The sequence below is a fragment of the Chiloscyllium punctatum genome, chromosome 50, assembly GCF_047496795.1.
Source record: "Chiloscyllium punctatum isolate Juve2018m chromosome 50, sChiPun1.3, whole genome shotgun sequence".
Taxonomy (NCBI): domain Eukaryota; kingdom Metazoa; phylum Chordata; class Chondrichthyes; order Orectolobiformes; family Hemiscylliidae; genus Chiloscyllium; species Chiloscyllium punctatum.
Window position 1 is genome coordinate 27,094,875 of NC_092788.1, and position 14,770 is coordinate 27,109,644.

The following is a 14,770-nucleotide window of genomic DNA, read 5'->3' on the forward strand; positions in this document are numbered from 1 at the left end:
CTGGAGCTGCTGATCGTTGTTAGCGCTATCCTTGTTGCTCCCACTCATACCATCGGATGACATATTGAACAGAGCCCATTTATCATTAAAAGATGGACACCCCCCACTGGGATAATTATAATTCACTGAGACTGACATTAATCACAATCACCAAACAAACAAATTCAGTTAACCAATTCCATACATCATGTTATATATCACAAAGAAAGGGAGAATCTACTCAGTTTGAATACAATGGATAAGGTTTGCTGAGGGATCGATTATAAATCTTTCAATCTTATTAATCTTTCTTCCCTGTATGTGGGAGCATTGCTGGAGCACTGCTGGGTTGGATATGTTTTGCCCTGTTTCTTCAGAGGACAGGAATAAAATAACAGACTGCTGCAAAAGATGTCTGGTGGGGAAGTTTCTATATACCTTTCTGTAATGCTGTTCCTAGTTTGAAATGCCATGTTATCAAGTCATGCATAACCTGAGACATCATTCAGAGCATTGAAACTGCTGCTCAGAAATAGGGAAAAGCAGGAGGCAGTCACTCAACTGCTCGATACTGTGACACAGAAACAGGAGGGAGTCACTCAACTGCTCAATACTGGGACACAGAAACAGGAGGCAGTCAATCAACCGCTCGAGACAGGGACACATGAACAGGAGGCAGTCATTCAACTGTTTGAGTCTGGGACACAGGAACAGGAGGGAGTCACTGAACCGCTCGATACTGGGACACAGAAACAGGAGGGAGTCATTCAACTGCTTGATACTGATACATAGAAACAGGAGGCAGTCACTCCACTGTTCGAAACCGGGACACAGGAACAGGAGTCAGTCACTCAACCGCTCGATACTGGGACATAGGAACAGGAGGGAGTCACTCAACTGCTAGATACTGGGACAGGGGGAATCAGGGGCTGAGTGAGGCCCCAGGATCCTGTTATGCAGTATGGGTCACTGGGAGAGGAGGGAAATTGTCTTGTTTCTGACAGAAATATCTGAACATGTTGAATGAGCGAGCCTTTCAATCCTGCTCCAACCTTCTCTAAGACCACGGCTGATGTGATTGTGATTTCCTCATTCCATTTTACAAAGACCCCTCTCTCTTCAGCCTCTGTTCCATTTGTTCATGTTGCAGACCCAGATGCTCTAACTGCAGCTCCAAAGACCCATCCAGAGTAGGTCACCAAAGCCTCTGGACTTCCTGAATGTCCCACAGCAGCTTAAAGTACTGTCTCCAGGAAACTGTCCCCAACATTTCCACGAATGTACCAAAATTAGAATTAAGTCAAATGTCACTCAAATGCAAGTAGATAGCCTGGCCTGAATCAGTAGCAGTTGAGAGGATTCCTCACGTTACTGAGCACATGATCAGCAGAGAATGATTAACACAGGTGTTCAATGGATTGGCACAGAGCAAGTTACAAAGATGTGCCTGAAAACTTTTGAAACCCCACTGTCCAACATCGAGCACAGGGCAGGATACTGTTAAGTCAAAGAAAATGCAAGCTATGCATTTTGAACATTGTTTCTATGCTTCTTAATGTTGGAAGCTGATGCTCTCTGGTGACCAACATTCAAGGCAAGAGGAAGATATGGGACAGTTATTCACATTAAAACTGGACAATTAAAACTGGATGTCAGGGTTTAAATACCAACAGTTTAAATAGCAACAAATGGGAGGGATTTGGGAAATAGACAGAGAGACAGAGACTCAGATGCAGTGTTATGGGAGGATGTGTTCACAGGTTTCAGAATGCTGAAGTGAAGGCGTTTGAATGGCATCTCACAACATAAACTGGTATTTCCGGGAATGAATAATTAATGGGATATTGGTGTGAGGTCAGACAGAGTCATAGAGTCTTGGAGATATGCAGCACGGAAACAGACCCTTCAGTCTAACTCCATGCCGATCAAATATCGCAAATTAAACGAGTCCTCTTTACCAAATTTGGACCATATCAATGTAAACCCTTCCTCTTCATGTGCCCATTCAAATTTCTTTTAAATATTGTAAGTGTAACAGTCTCTTCCATCTCCACTGGCAGCTCATTCCACACATGCACCACCCTCTGTTGGAAAAACTTGCTCCTTCGGTCATTTTTAAATCTTACCCCTCTCACCGGAAATCCTTGCCCTCTAGTTTTGGGGAAAAGACCTCGGCGATTCATCCTATACATGCCCCTCACGCTCCAGGAATAATCACCCCAACGTACTCACCCTCTCGTTTTAACTAAATCCTGGCAACATTCTTGTAAATCTTTTCTGACTCCCTTCAAGATTCACAATATCTTTCTGATAGGAGGGAAACGCAAATTGAATGCAGTACTGCAAAAGTGGCCAAACTAGGTGCTGTACAGCAGCAACGTGACCTCCCAATTCATACAGTCAAAGCACTAGTCAGTAAAGGCAAGCATACCAAATGCCTTCTTCACTATCCTACCTACCTGCGATTCTACGTTCAATGAATTATGAACCTGGATTCCATGGTCTCTTTGATCAGGAGCACCCCGCAGGACCTTACCATTATTGTATACGTCCTGCCCTGATTTGCATTTCCAAAATATAGCAACTCACATTTATCTAGATTAAACACCATTTGCCATATCTCAGCCCATCAGCTCATCTGCTCATCTGCTCAAGATCCGAATGGACTCTGAGATAAACCTTCTTTACTGTCCACGAAAGCATCAATTTTGGTGTCATGTGCAAACTTACCAACTATCACTGCTATGCTCACATCCAAATGGTTTATATAAATCGTGAAAAGCAGTGGACACAGCACTGATCTTTGCAAAACACCATTTGTCACAGACGTCCTAAACTTGATCTAAACTTGTTAACCAGTCTGCCATGTGGAAATGTGTCAAATGTCTGACTAAAGTCCATATCGACAATGTTCACCTCTCAGCCTCAATGAATCCTCTTAGTCACTTCTTCAAAAAAACTCAGTCAATTTAGTGAGACATGATTCCCCATGCTTCAAGCCATGTTGCCTATTCCTTGTCAGTCCTTGCCATTCAAAGTACATGCAAACCTTGTGCCTCATAATCCTCACCAACAGCTTGCACTCCACTGACGTCAGGCTTACCGGCTTTTCCTTTCCATCCTTCTTAAATAGTTTTAATAATTGCACCAAGTTTTCAAATCTCCGATCTTCTGGTATCTCACCTGTGAAAATTGACAATACAAATATTTCAGCAAGAGGCCCAAGAATCACTTTGCTCGTTCCCACAGAGTACAACTGCTCGGATCCTGGGGATTTTCCCACCTTTATAGGCTTTGCGAAGTCCAGCATCTCCTCCTCTGTAATACAGACACTTTTCACGATATCACTGTTTATTTTCAAAGTTCTCTTGCTTCCATATCCTTCTGCGCAATCAAAATGCTTGTTTAGTGCCGCCTCCATCTCCTGTGGTTTCACACATCGGCAGCTTTGCTGATCTTTAAGTGGCCCAAAACTCTCCTGAGGTACTCTTTTCACCTTAATGTACGTGTGGAGTACATTTGGATTATCCTTAACCCTATTTGCCAAAACTATCTCATGTCCCCTGTATGGTCTCCTTATGTCCCGCTTAAGGATACTCCTACTGGCTTTAGACTCACTAGACATTGACTTTAAGAGGCTAATGACGATGATGAATCCATTTTCGACTTTTGGAAAAAAATCCATCTGGTTCGCTGATGTCCTTGAAGGAATTAAACTGCCACCCTCACCTATCATTGGTTACATGTGTCCCCAGACAGACAATAATGTGTTTGACTCTTAACTGCCCTCTGGGCAATTAGTGATGGGCAATAAATGCAGGTGCAACCAGTGATACCCTCATCCCGTGAATGAATACTGAAAAAACCTCAATGCCTGCTCTCTCTACCGGACATATGCTTCCCTCTTATCCGTGACTAGAACCTCAATTTCTCCAGTCCTCCAGCATTCCTTACACCGACCAGCCTTATCCTAAATCCAAACAGTGATATGTCTCTGTGCTCTTGATATCTCATTTTTGAAGGCTTCCCTCTTCTCAGCTGGCACTTTATCTGTGAATATCTGTTCCAATCCTGTTTGGAAGTTCTTGCTAATATAATCAAAATTGGCCTTCCTCCAATTTAGAACATTATCTTTTAGACCCAGCTCATTCTTTTCCATCACTATTTTAAAACTAATCGAATTAGGATTATTTGTCCCAAAGTGCTTCCCCACTGATACCTCAGTCACCTGCCGTGCCTTATTTCTCAAGTGTAGGTCATGTTTAGCTCGTTCTCTGTGATGGAGAGTATTGGATAAGCAACTGCAACTTTGTAAATGAGAGTGGGGTCAGCAATGTATTCGACTCATTCGATTGAATCTAACAACAATTTGTCTCCTCGCCATTTTCACTGAGTGTGACAGAGGGATCGACTGCACAAAGCCGTGCTAGTTTCCTGATTATTGAACTCACCTCATTAACTACCCTCCCCAGCCCATGGTGTCCCTTTAATTCAATACCAGCCCGATTCTCCCACCCATCATGGCTGGAGGTACTCACCATCGCCCGGTACCCCTGGATATTCCGTTATCCCTGGCACTGGTGCCATCTTTAAAAGCCCAATGTGCACACAGTTGAGCTTTCTCCGTTTGGAACTGCCCTGCACAGTTTAACCTGAGCATGGCAGATAAGGGACAATTACAGCACGGTTTGTCGACAGGGGCACGGAGGAGCTGGTGGATGGGCTAGTACAGCAGGGGGCCATTTCCTTCCCAAAGGAGGCCACGCCACCAGACCCACCGAGCATGGTTTGAGCTCACCACCCAGCTCAGTGCAGTATCTGCGGTCTGAAGAAATGTCCAGCAATACAGGACAAGCATCAAAAACCTTCCCTGCTCTGTCAGGATAAGGCTCACTGTATTCTCTCTGCTCCCTCACTCTCACTGTACATCTGTTGCAGCAGTGACCCCCGAACAAGGCTCATGCTTCACGACTCTCACTGCTGCATGCAGTACCTACCCCGCCTCTCTCTCGTCCCCTCTCTCTCCTCCCACAATCCCCCCAACACTAATAACACTGCATGAATACAGAACTGTGGACTGACTCCCTCCAGGCACCCCAGCATATCTCCCCCCACCTACACCAACACTTACAGCAGAGCCACCCACTCTTACCCTCACTCCCTCCCCTGCTCCATTGCAGGAGAAACAGCCTGGAATAGGACAGAAATGACCAAGTCGGGTGGTGGAGTGCCTGACATCCATTCCCCAGCACCCCCTTTCACCTGCCATGTGGGAAGCACCCTGGTACGAGCCGGAGAGGACTGGGATGCCGCGTAAGGCGATTCTGAACCATCCACCTCCCATCAACCAAGTAAGGAGCAATGTTCAGTGAAGGGAAATTCTCACTTTAAACCCACTGTCAGTTCCGTTTCCCCCCGGCACAACTTAGAAGCCGTGGCCCTGATGCCATCTCCCTTTTGTGTTGAGCTGGTACAAATGGAATCCCCACGGTCATGGTGGGCAGGAGGGTGGGCTCAAAACACACCATCTCCACCACCTCCCAGGAAGCGGGCATGGAGGCGCCTTCCTCCTGTAAACAGCTCAGATACTGACACTAATCTGTGACATTCACTGCTACTCCTTCTTGTCCTGACACATTCAATAATCTGTGCTCATATACATCCAGCACCCTCTGCTCTTGCACCTCCTTTATAACGGGACAGCTTGTTTAATATTGTCTTCCTACCAAAGAGCATCACCTCACACTGTTCTGCTTTGATCGGCATCTGCCATACACCTGAACACTACACCAAAATATAACTTTCCTCTTGGAGTTCCACACCATCCTCAACGAACTTTACAATTCTTCCAGGTTTGATATCTGCAAACATTGTAATTGTCCTACAGTCACACTCCACATGGAAACACTGAAACACACCAGACAGAACAACTGAAATATTGACAAGGTTACCATGGAGCGAGAGAAATACTGACACACTCTCCATGTCTGTGTTATTGTCAATGTATAGCGAGTGCCTCTATGTGTCTTTATTCGTGTGTGTATCTGTGTGGGGCGGGTCTGGCAGACTCTGTGGTGTTTAAAGTGATGTCATATCCCCCAATATGGGTTCTGAGTAAGGATCACTCGATCCAAAACGTCAACTTTCATTTCTGTCCAAAGGTACTTCCAGAGCTGCTGGGCTTTCTGTTTTTGTCAATCTCTGTTGCACTAGGAGAAAGTGAGGACTGCAGATTCTGGAGATCAGAGCTGAAAAATGTGTTGCTGGAAAAGCGCAGCAGGTCAGGCAGCATCCAAGAATCAGGAGAATCGACGTTTTGGGCATAAGCCTGATTTCTGAAGAAATCTCTGTTGGACCCCAAACCCCATCCCTCACCCCCACGCCACTGTACTCGTGGTGGTAAAGTATGTAAACCATCAGGGATTCAGTTTGGGAGGGAGAGAGGGAGAGCAGCAGCTCACAGCCCATCCAATCTACATTTTGATTGCAAAACACACACACACACACACACACACACACACATGAACACACACACACACACACACACACACACACACACACACACACGAGAGTATTGTCATTGTACGGAAACCCTCAGAGTGGAACATGTTCATGTGCAGAAATGTCTGCGCTCCTTCTCCAATGTGGAAATGGTTTGTCACTTGGTAGTATTTCCAACACACAGTATACTCATTAAAGCATATTTCCATTGCAATTATATCCAAGCAAATCCAAGTAAGCCACATTGCAAGGTGATGAGGTTAATTTTAATGCACGTCCTCTAACTTGGAATTTTTAATGCTTTACTCTTACAAGTAAACTTATATGTGACAAAGGATTAAAAAGACTTAAACCAGACCAGCAGAGTGTGGGCTTTTATCACTTCATACAAAAGAGGAAAGGAGAGTGGTTTTGACCACGTTTCAGTGCTTCACACCAAAAACAACAAGAGTTCCCATTGCACAGAGATCCACACACTAATGCAGGAACACATGTAACAAGCACAGATAGACATGCACACAGTGGTACACAGCGACATATATATAGACACACGCGAATAGACAAACACCAACAGAAACGTGCAGATACATACTTGGTTGTGTAAAGAAACATAGACTCATCGAGTTATACAGGGTATTTGCAAACAGACCTATCGGTCCATACAGTCCATGCAGACAATAATGCAGTCCAAACTAAACCAGTCCCATCTGCCTGCGCTTGGCCCAGATTTGTCCAAACGTTCACTTATTCTTGGACTTCGTCAAATGCATTTTAAATGCTGTAACCTTACCCACAATCCATCACTTCCTCAGGTAGTTGACTCTCTACACGAACCACATGCTGTGTAAAAAAAATCCTTACGAGTCCTAATCTTGTGGACCCAATAACTCTGTAGGAAGCTAAGGAAGTGATTGCAGGCAACTTGCTGAGAGGTTTTTTTTCATCAATAGCCACAGGTGAGATGCTGGAAGTCATGAGTTTAACTAAAGTTGTGCTATTAAACAAAATGGAAAGGAAGAGCTAGGGCACTATAAATTGGTGAGCCTGATATCAGTGGTAGGCACGTTGTTGGAGGGAAACATGAGGTGCATGATTTAGATGTATTTGGAAAGACAAGGACTGATTAGGGACAGGCAGATGTGAGGACTGCAGATGCTGGAGTTGAGAGTCTCGATTAGAGTGGTGCTAGAAAATCACAGCAGGACAGGCAGCATCTGAGGAGCAGGAAAATCGAGGTTTTGGGCAAAAACGCTTTATCACGATAGTCAAATGGGGTTGTGCCTGGATAATCATGTCTCACTAACTTGATTATTTTTTGTTGAGAAGTAACGGAGAGGATTGATGAGTGCTGAACACTGGATGTAATCTATTTTGAATTCAGTTAGGCATTTGACAAGGTTCCGCATGGGAGACTGGTTAGCAAAGTTAGGTCACATGGAATACAGGGGGGATTAGCCAGTTGGATACAGAATTGGCTTAAAAGTAGAGGACAGAGGGCTGTGGTGGAGGGTTGTTTTTTAGACTGGAGGCCTGTGACCAGTGGAGTGCCACAAGGATCGGTGCTGGTTCTGCTACTTTTCATCATATATAGAAATGGTTTGGATATGAACATCGGAGGTATAGTTCGTAAGTTTGCAGATGACACCAAAATTGGAGGTATAATGGCCAACAATTAAGGTTACCTCTGATTACCACGGGATATTGATCAGATGGGCCAATGGACTGAGGAATGGCAGACAGAGTTTAATATAGATAAATGTGAGAAGCTGCAAATGGGAAAGGCAAATCAGGGCAGGACTTATATACTTAATGGTAAAGTCATTGGGAGTGGTGCTGAACAAAGTGACATCAGAGTACAGGTTTATAGTTCATTGAAAGTTGATTTGCAGGTCGATAGAATAGTGAAGAAAGTATTTGGTATATTATTGGTCAGTGCATTGTGTATATGAGTTAGGAGACTGGATTACATCTGTACAGAACATTGTTTAGACCACTTTTAGAATACTGTATGCAATTCTAATCTACCTGATGTAGGAAGGATGTTGTGAAACCTGAAAGGTTTCAGAAAGGGTTTAGAACATAGAACATAGAACAATACAGCACAGAACAGGCCCTTCGGCCCACGATGTTGTGCCGAACTTCTAACCTAGATTAAGCACCCATCCATGTACCTATCCAAATGCCGCTTAAAGGTCGCCAATGATTCTGACTCGACCACTCCCACGGGCAGCGCATTCCATGCCCCCACCACTCTCTGGGTAAAGAACCCACCCCTGACATCTCCCCTATACCTTCCACCCTTCACCTTAAATTTATGTCCCCTTGTAACACTCTGTTGTACCCGGGGAAAAAGTTTCTGACTGTCTACTCTATCTATTCCTCTGATCATCTTATAAACCTCGATCAAGTCACCCCTCATCCTTCGCCGTTCCAACGAGAAAAGGCCGAGAACTCTCAACCTATCCTCGTACGACCTACTCTCCATTCCAGGCAACATCCTGGTAAATCTTCTCTGCACCCTTTACAACGATGTTGCCAGGATTGGAGTGTTTGAGCTACAGGGAGAGGCTGAATAGGCTGAGGCTGCTTTCCCTGGAGCACCAGAGGATGAGGGTTGACGTTAGATGTTATTAAAATCATGAGTGAAATGGTTAGAGTGAATAGCCAAGGTCTTTTCCCTACGGTAATGCAGTCGAAAACAAGACAGAAAAGGTTTAAGGTGAGATGGGAAAGATATAAAAGGATCCATTGGGTAACATCTTCATGTAGCGGTTGGTTGTGTGGAATGAGCTGCCAGAGGAAGGTGTGGAGGCTGGCACAATTACAGCATTTAAAAGACATCTGGATGGGCAGATGAATGGGAAGGGTTCAGGTAGAAACGGGCCAAATGCTGGCAAATGGGAGGAGATTAATTTTGGCTATCTGGTCTGCATGGATGCATTGGTCCAAAGGGCCTGTTTCCATGCTATACAGCTCTACGACGCTATGTCTTTTTAGAAACGTGCTGCTCTTATCTTAAAACAATCCCTCACTCGAGGGAAAAGACACCTACCATTCAACATTCGATGCCCCTCATAAAATTATAAACATCTGTAAGTTACCTCTCAGCCTCCCACGCTCCAGTAGATAATGTCCGAGTTAATCGAGCCTGTCCTTATCACTCAAACACTCCATTCCCAGCAGCAACCTGATAAATCTTTTCCGAACTCTCCTGAACTTGATAATATCCTTTATATAACAGGGCGACCAGAACTGCACACAATCCTCCAGGACATGCTTCACGAATGTCCTGTGCAACCTGAACATATCGTCTCAACTCCTGCACTCAAAGGACTGTCCACTGCTATTTGTCATGTATATAAATGATTTGGATGTGAACATAGGAGATTTCATTAGTAAAGTTTCAGGTGACACCAAAATTGAAAATGTAGTGGACAATAAAGGAAGTTATCTCAGAGTAAAATGGTATCTTGATCAGATGGGCCAATGGAATGAGGAGTGGCAGATGGAGGTATATTTAGATAAATGCGAGGTGCTGCATTTTGGAAAAACAAATCAGAGCAGGACGCATACACTCAATGGTAAAGTCCCGGGGAATGTTGCTGAACAAAGAGACCTTGGAGTACATGTTGATAGTTCCTTGAAAGTAGAGTCGCAGGTAGATAGGATAGTGAAGGTGTTTGATATGCTTTCCTTTATTGTTCAGACCACTGAGTACAAGAGCTGGGAGGTCATGTTGTGGCTGTAAAGGATACTGGCTAGGCCACTTTTGTAATATTGTGTGCAATTCTGGTCTCATTCCTATTGGAAAGATGTTGTGAAACTTGGAAGAGTTCAGAAAAGATTTACAAGGACGTTGCCAGGACTGGAGGATTTGAGCTGTAGGGAGAGCCTGAATAGGCGGGGGCTGTTTTCTCTGTTGGTGAATTATAGAGGTTCATAGAATCATGAGAGGCATGCATAGGGTAAATAGACAATGCCTTTTCCCTAGGTTGGGCGAGTCCACAACTAGGTGGCATAGGTTTAGGGTGAGAGGGGAAAGATTTAAAAGGGACCTCAGGGGCTTTTTTTGTTTTTGCACAGAGAATGGTGCGCGTATGGAATGAGTTGCCAGAGGAAATAGTGGAGGCTGGTAAAACTAAACTACATAAAAGACATCCGAATGAGTATATGAATAGGAAGGGTTCAGAGGGATATGGGCAACGTGTTGGCAAATTTAACGAGATTAGGTTAGGATATCTGGTTGGCATGGACGAGTAGGACCAGAGGGTCTGTTTCTGCGCAGTACATCTCTATGATTCTATGTGTCTGTAATGAAATCCAGCAAGCGAAACACCTTCAAAACCACCCTGTCTACACATGATGCAAACTTCAAAGCGTTATGCTTGAAACCCGAGGTCGTTCTGTTCTGCAACACTACCATTGGCTCGACTTTCATTGTATATGTGTTTTACCAAGGTACAATACCTTGCATTTATCAACAATATACTCCATCTGCCATTCTTTAGTCCAGTGAGTGATAGTACTGGGGAAGAAAAGCTGTAAAGTAATCAGCTGTCTGTATCATTTAATTGTTTTATGAAGAGGGCAATCACATGTTAGAGGTGGGAAACAGTGACCGGTGTTTGAGGCCAGAAAGTATGTGCTTTCTTTGCTCTGGTGTTCAGTATTGATATCTATTGTAGTTCCATCATAGAGCAAAGAGTGTCTGCAGGTGTCATTCCCTCATATTGCAGAATACAGATAATAGTCATTTAAACTGGAAATAATAGTCAAGTATTTAAAGATGTTCATAGTTTATCTCGAAGGCAGAGCACGTAAACTCGACATCCTACAATTGAGGCAAGTACCTTGCAATTTTTAAACAAGGTTATTATTCTAATGTGTTATTAAGTAAAGTGAACCAGATTTCAATGAATCCATTCCGATCTGAAAGCTGGCACTTAAAATTTAAAACTTGGGCATGGTTTAGGTCTTGTGTAGTCAGTCGTGTCCCTACCTCTGATGCAGAGCTCTGGATTCTATTCCAATTGCTGAACTTGTCAGGACGTGTCCCTACCTCGAGACCAGACATTCTGGATTCAGGTGCAGAGATGTGTCACAACATGTCAGAACAGGCTGATGAACAAACACACAGTAGAAGAGTGTTGGAAGTTTAGGGACTATTATGGAGTAGTGGTACGGTCCCTACCTCTGGCTACAAAGCTCTGGGTTCAAATCTTCCTAGAGGTGTTTTATAATATGTTTGAATACGTTGACTAAAATGAGTTTAGAATTGTGATTTGATCAAGATGGAAGAGGTTTCAGTATTCAATTTCAGAATGTAAGCCCCGGATGACTGAAACCACAGGCCCTGAGTTGGAGTCACATTTGCACTTTCTAGAGGTTTATAAATTCATGAAGGGCATGGATAGGGTGAGTAGTCAAGATCTTTTCCTCACGTTTGGAAGCCAAAATTAGAAGGCATAGATTTAATATGAGATGGGAAAGATTCTATGTGGAGCTCAGGGGCAACTTTTTCACTCAGAAAATGGAGGGTGCATATGATGAACTGCCGGAGGAAGTGGTGAAGCTTGGTATAATTACAACATTTAAAAGGCATCCAGATGGTATATTAATAGGAAGGATTTAGAAGGATATGGGAAAATTGCTGGAAAATAGATCAGATTTCGTACAGTGTAGAAACAGGCCTTTTTGCCCAACAAGTCAATACCAACCCTCTGAAGAGTTGCCCAACTCGAGCCATCTACCCACATTTACCCTTGACGAATGCACCTGACATTATGTGCAACTTAGCATGGCCAATTCACCCAATCTGCACATCTTTGGACTGTGGGAGGAAACCAATGCAGACAAAGGGAGAATGTGCAAACTCCACACAGTCAGTCACCCTGGTATTATGAGGCAACAGTGAGCTGTTCAGTCCAGAAACAATTTGGAGTTCAGCTGTGTGGACAGTGCCTTTCTCTCTCTCTGTCTCTGTCTCTCTCTGTCTCTCTCTCTGTCGCTCTCTCCTTGTGCCCTTCTAACTTCAACCGGTAAGCATATGTTCCACTTTTACAGTTTTTAAGTGGAGGCGGGGGGGGGGGGGGGGGGTGTTGCTTATTGGGACTGTTGTGTACATTCAGAACAGCTAATTAAGTCTAGCTTGAATAGATTGAATTCTGTAGGGTTCTTTATTCTGTTCTTTGTCTTTCATTCTGCAAGATTGTGAATTAAATTTGGTGTATTTTAAAACCTGATAGTCAACCTAGCCGGCTTACTCTGGGTAATTTTCACTGTGCATTTACTGAAACAAATTGCAAAGCTATGGTCTCCGCGGCCTGCTTAAGAATGTTTTGAGTGATCTGGCCTAGTCCATAACAACAGGCCTCCAGTCTGAAAAACAACTCTCCTCAATAATGCTGTCTCCTGCTATTAGGCAAACACACACACACACGCATGTACACAGACCCACTTGCACAAACACACAGAGATACAGACACATACTCAGAGACACACATAGGCACACAGACACACATACACAGCTACACACGCACAAAGACACACACACAATGTCACACAGACACATGCACACGCGCAGGCACACACAGAGACAACGCATGCACGCAGACACACACGGACGCACAAAGTGACACACACAACGACATATACACACACGCGCACACACACGCACAGACACATTAGCGTCTTTAGGATATTATTACATAGGTTATGCTTAAAGATGGGATCGAGGCTTGTTGTGAGAAGGCAGGCGAATGGCCTGAAAAACTTGTCAGCCATGATCAATAGCTCAGTAGACTGGATGGGCCAAATGGCCTTGTTTCTGCACTAATCTTTTACGGTCTATAGTACATGCATTTGTCTGCATTTGTGCGTATACTTGTATCTGCATGTGTCTGTGTGTGTGTCTCTGTTTTTGTGTCTGTGTTTGAGTGTGTCAGTGTGTACATGTCTGTGTGTGTGTTTGAGTGTGTCTAAGCGTGTGTGTTTGAGTGTGTCTGTATTTGAGTGTGCCTGTGTGTGCTTGTCTGTGTATGTACCTGTGTGTGTGTGTCTGTGTATGTTTGTGTTCCTCAGTATTTTTATAAATGGAAATATCAATGTACATTTTTGTAATTTCTATTCTGTTTGACATTCACCTTTCCTTCATAGTTTGAGCAACTTGTTTTCGTCATGATTTTGTTATTTTAACAAATACCGGAAATCAACCTGACCTCTTCCGAGGTTGACCCTGACCCAATGTGAGACCTATATCATTGGCCATATCATCAACCTGGTTTCACTGATAATTTGCTGTGACCAATGGAGGAGTGGTAGTAAAAAAGATAACAGTTACCCAAAAACCCAAAGAACTCTGGACCAGTGAGCCTGTCATCAGTGGTGGGTGAGTTGTTGGAGGGGTTCTGAGGGATAGCCAATTGCATGCATTTTCAAAGGCAAGGATTGATTGGGGATAGTCACCATGGCTTTTTGCATGAGAAATCGTGTCACACTGATTTGACTGAGTTTGTTAAAGAGGTGACAACGCAGATTGATGAAAGCAATGTTGTAGATGTTTTCCATACACACTGGGACAAGTTGTTCGACAAGAGTCTGCATATTAGGCAAGTTAGTAAGGTTAGGTCACGTGGGAACCAGCGCACCCAAGCCAATTGAATACAAAATTAGATTTAAGGAAGGAGACAAGGGTTGGTAGAGGATTGCTTTTCAGACTGGAGGCTTGTTTTAAAGTAAGGGGGAAATAATTTAGAGGGAACTTAGACGCATTGTTTTCATACAGAGGGAGGTGTCCTTATTGAATTATGGAAGTGGTGGATTCTGGCATCTTGATGGGAATCTGAATAAGGAGGTTTAGAGGAATATGAGCCAAATGCTCTAAAATCAGACTGGATGATACTGGGATGTCTGGTCAGCACTTACACAATTGCATGCTATATGACTTGATAAGAGGGATGAGCAGAAATTCTAAACAGGCATTTCAAGTGGGAATTCTCTTGCCCACAAATTTGAGATGTCTCTTTGTTTATATTTATTCAACGCTGAGTTAGTTAAATATTGGACAGAGAAGTGGCACACAGACAGGAAAGTGGAGCTGAGACCACAACCTGATCGGCCACAATCTTAGTCCCTGGTAGAGAAGACTCGAAGTGTCCAATGACCCACTCCTGCTCCTCAGTCCCATGTTTCTGTGTTCCATTCTGCCCATCAAACCTGCTAGACGGGAGCAGTTAGAGGCTACTTACTGCTATACCCTGGTACACAGAAACAGAGGAGACCATTTAGCCCC